We start from the raw sequence: 5,244 nt of genomic DNA, 5'->3' as shown, positions 1-5,244 counted from the left end.
AAATGTCAAAATTAAACTATGTTAATAAGTTAGAAATCGGACAAGCAATGAAAATTTTTTTCAGACAAACACCCTCACAAAGACTTCAGACTAATTTTACATGTGTGCAACACATAAAAATTTCACATGCTTCAAAGCAGTTGTGCTCGTCAGTTTATTAAAMAATTTTATTGAAAAATACRTTCTTATCCYAATGAAAAGGCATTTAASAGCGTCTAGCTGAGAGTTAGCACAGCATTAAAYGGCTCTTATCCCAGTTTTTTAAATAAACGTTTCGAAAACCCACGTACAATATGACAGCAGGAATCAAAATTCTCTCAAAAATATTTCTTCTAAATTTTCGATGAAGTCTATAAAGTCTGCAGGTGGTTTGACCAGACTGCAGTCGTTATTATCTTTTTCCATAGAAAAACGAAAACGAGAATTAGTTCCTTCTTCTGAGGTATCGGACTCATACAACTATGAAGTTTTAAAAACTTTGAATACATATAGCCGCAAAAATAAACAAAGGAATTTTGTTTCAGGAAAAAAGTTTCACTCAAATCAATTTCCGCAATTTCAATATTTTGAAGTGGTTCTGAAGGCGGTCTTGGCAAACTTTGAAAGGTCTGCCAAGAAGTATCATTAATCAAAGCGTCGCTAGAACTGAAAGCTTCCCATTCTTCCCTAGGCAAAGGGTCGCAATTTCCCTTAGTCACATAATTAAAAGTCTTAAGGCCCCAAGAATTTCGGAATAGACATGAGAACATGTACGGAATAGTTCTCACGTTATTAACGAAAAATTTTATAAAAAAAAAAAAAACAAATTCGGCTGTATTAAGGAAAGTTGGAGACTTAGAAATATTCAATTTTCCGGAGCTATATAATGCGAACAATACACTAGCAATTGTGTTGCTGAAAACCTTTGTAGCTGAATGCACACTCATTTTTTTAAAAGTTCAGTTCCTAAGATGAGCCGAAGTTATCTAAGGTGCACACCTAATACTTTGTTGAGCGTCTTGCTCATGGAATGGAATTATATCACTCCATTTCACAAGACGTCCATTGAAACTAACTACGTTCTTGCTATTTCAATTTCGTGCACTTTTTATGAGATGTGGAGAATCGTAATAAAATACGATTTCCTCTCCATTCACTATCAAAAATGGCCTATCTTCTGTCACTTTTACAACCCGGGAAAAATGCACAAAATTTGACCCAGTTTGTATGGCAGTTATATGTTATAGTTAACCGATCTGAACAATTTCTTCGGAGATTATATTGTTGCCATAGAAAATAACTTGTGCCAACTTTGGTGAAGATACATTGTCAAATGTGAAAGTTTTCCATACAAGAACTTGATTCCGATCGTTCAGTTTATATGTCAGCTATATGTTATAGTGGTCTGATATCGGCAGTTCCGACAAATGAGTAGCTTCTTGAAGAGAAAATGGTGTTTGCAAAATTTCAAAACGATATCTTAAAAACTGAGGGACCAGTTCGTATATATACAGACAGACGGACAGACTTTTTTTCTTCTGGGTGTTACAAACTTCGTGACAAAATTAGGGTATATTAATTTCAGGGTATAAATATATTAACATACATTAAAAAAGTTTATATTGTTAGTATATTATTGTAAAGTATTTATTTATTTATTTATAAATGTGACAAAAAATACAATTATTTTTTTTATACGAAAAAAGTGGCACTGGCTGTCAGGAACTTCGGCTCGCTGGTGGATCTAAGGCTAGGTGACTAAAATTAAGTTCTATTGTTCACCCTTTATATATTTCAAATCCTCATAAAATCTATATACATGCTTAAGTAAAGCAAAAACAAAGTTCTTATCTACGCTAGGTAGGATGTCATATTAAATGTCTTAGACCGCATTTATCCAGATATTTTGATATTTTGGTAACGTTCTCGAGAGACGTAGTTTTCAAAAGTGTTGTAGGTGTTTGGTTATCGAAGATAGTCCTCTTGATTACTGTGAAATGGTGGCATTCGTCGAGTAGGTGATGTACTGTTAGTGAAGCCCCCGGTCAATGTTGGCAGTTAGGCGGACTGGACCGATTGAAGAAGTACGAATGTGTGGCTATTGTGTGCCCTAAACGTRGGCGGACAAATGATTTAACATCGTTACATCGACAGTTTGGTGGATAGGTTGGTTTGCTCCTATCTGGGTTATTATTGTAAAGTAATAAACTAATAATTAAAGATATTTAAATAAATAGCAGCATAAAACAATTATTTGTAAAAAAATCATCGTACAAATACCAAGCAAGCTGTACAAAAAATAATTAAGCAACGCAAGAGTAATATTATTCATATCCAAAAATAAAAGCAGTTTCAACAAATATTTGGAAATAAAAAATACATACGGGTACTGTTTGTACAAGTAGATCCACAGTGCAGGTAATTAAGAGACTCTCTCACTGTATGTCGGTCGGCTTAGTATTTGCTGAAAAATTATGAAATCAAATATACACTGTTACAATATATTAATTAATATTTGACCACAGCAGTTTTATATTATATTTATTACTCATAGTGTGTATTATATTATTGGTGCTTCAAATTAAAATTTTTTATAATCAAGGGGCACATCTGTGTGAAATATTGAATAAATTAATTTTTTGTTTTCTCATAAACTTTTTAGTTAAAATATTTTTGTTTTAATTTTCATATACTATAATTAAATAAAAAATATATTCAAAAACTAATTATGAAATCGCAAAATATATTTTCATTAAAATTAGCATAGGAAGTTTTATAACTCTTGCCAACAGGTGCTACTTCGGACTGAGTAGGCAATTGGGAAGCAAAGTCCTCTCTCGACAAACAAAAACCAAGCTCTATAAGTCACTCATAATTCCCGTCCTGCTATATGGTGTACGATGAGGCTTGGACGATGTCAACAACAGATGAGTCGACGTTGCGAGTTTTCGAGAGGAAAGTTCTGCGAAAAATTTATGCTCCTTTGATGGTCCATTCGATGGAACGATGAGCTTTACGAGATATACGAGGACATTGACATAGTTCAGCGAATTAAAAGACAGCGGCTACGCTGGCTAGGTCATGTTGTCCGGATGGACGAAAACACTATAGATCTGAAAGTATTCGACGCAGTACCCGCCGGGGGAAGCAGAGGAAGAGGAAGACCTCCACTCCGTTGGAAGGACCAAGTGGAGAAGGACCTGGCTTCACTTGGAATATCTAATTGGCGTCCCGCAGCGAAAAGAAGAAACGACTGGCGCACGGTTGTTAACTCGGCTATAATCGCGTAAGCGGTGACTACGCCAATCAAGAAGAAGAAGAAGTTTTATACGCGACATCCATAATTAATAAATTATCGTAAACTCTGCAAAATAAGCAATAACTCCTTGTTTAATTCTAAATCCGAAAAGAAAACCCGTTGKCGTAGATATTTTTTTATAGTCACTCAAGATGTGTCCCTTAAAGTCTGAGGTTTATAAGTGTTTCTTTATATACTTATATTTTTTTTACTATTTTCAACATTTAATTATTAATTCAAACCAAATATCTGTAATGTTATATTATTAGTATTGTTATTAACTATTCATAATAAACCCGGAATATGAGGATGGCAGTGCACACATTCATATCCATTTTTTATTTAATATTATAAATCAATATTATAAATGTGATAAGAAGTATGCATGCATCTACAATCCCAAAAAAAAGAAATATAATATAGATGAACTTCCACAACTCAAACTTCTACAACTCTCCATTACTTGGACTCTTGTATTAGCAATAGATGTCAAATTGCATACAAATTTCCAGTCATAACTCGAAGTTTGTTTTGTGGATWATGGTAATTTGAGTTAGGAAARTTCAACAGTAGTTATAATYTTCAGTAAAATTCYTAAGGRCCATTTTCTAAATGTCTGGTTAATAGCCATTTATCAGTAAAGTTTTGATAAACTTAACCAATATCCCTTCAGACAGATACTATTAACCTAACTGAGAAAACAGCCTTAAACTCGTTATTTTTCCATTGACATTTATAAGTATGAAAATATTCAAAATTATACCACTAGTACAATCCCCTTGATTGTTATACCAACAAAAACGTTTTCACCTTTATGCGTAAAGGAATTTTTCACTATATTGAATTGTTTATAATATATGTACCTAATGGAGGATGGAGTCATGTGTAGAAGTTCACGCAAGTGAGGAAAGTTCTCTGATCGCCATTCACCTGGGAGTGACCAGAAACGATTTTGTTACATATGACTCATGCAGCTCACGACTTCCGGTCCTTGACCAAGTATCCTCTGGGTAGCCTAAGAACATCCGTTTGAAGGCGAGCTAAAGTGAGACGGCGAAACATCCCCTACATAGGGTTGTGCGGTGGGTTTGGGACCCTCCACGTAAAAAAAACACCCCCAATGAAACCGCAACAACAGCCTCGGATGAGAGACCCTACTTTTGATGACGACCATGGCAAACGAAATAAGGACTACGAATTGACCGGTCCCTTAATTGGGAAGGTGCCGCTGCCCAGTTGGTTGATGTCTGCGTAAAAATAAATGCTGACATCACCGCCGTCCAAGAAATGCGATGGACGGGACAAGGACGAGACGAGTCCTTGGGGCATTTACTACAGCGCCCATATAAAGAGCGGAAGTTTGGTGTGGGATTCGTAGTGGGAGAGAGACTCCGTCGTCGAGTACTATCATTCACCCCGATGAATGAACGCGTAGCCACAATCCGCATCAAAGCGAGGTCCTTCAACATATCGCTGTTTTACGCCCACGCCCCGACGGAAGAGAGGACGATGTGACCAAAGATGCCTTTTATGAGTGCTTGGAACGCACTTATGAAAGCTGCCCCCGCCACAATGTCAAAGTTGTGCTTGGCGACTTTAACGCCAGGGTGGGCAAAGAAGGTATCTTTGGCACTGCAGACGGTAAATTCAGCCTCCACGACGAAACAGCCCCAAATGGGTTGAGGCTGATCGACTTCGCCGGGGCCAAAAATATAGTTATATGTAGTACTAGATTCCAGCATAAGAAGATTTATCAAGCTACCTGTCTGCCTCCGGATAGAAAAACCACCAACAAAATCGATCATGTTGTGATTGACGGAAGACACGTCTCCAGTGTTTTAGATGTGCGTGCGCTCCGAGGTCCTAATATAGATTTGGACCACTATCTTGTTGAGGCCAAGATTCGCACCCGCCTCCGTGCAGCAAAAAACGCACCCCATTAAACACAAGGAAGGTTCGACGTCGAG

Source organism: Bactrocera latifrons, unplaced genomic scaffold, assembly GCF_001853355.1.
Source record: "Bactrocera latifrons isolate USDA-ARS-PBARC rearing strain unplaced genomic scaffold, ASM185335v1 scaffold_753, whole genome shotgun sequence".
Lineage (NCBI taxonomy): Eukaryota > Metazoa > Arthropoda > Insecta > Diptera > Tephritidae > Bactrocera > Bactrocera latifrons.
This window is presented reverse-complemented; position numbering follows the sequence as displayed.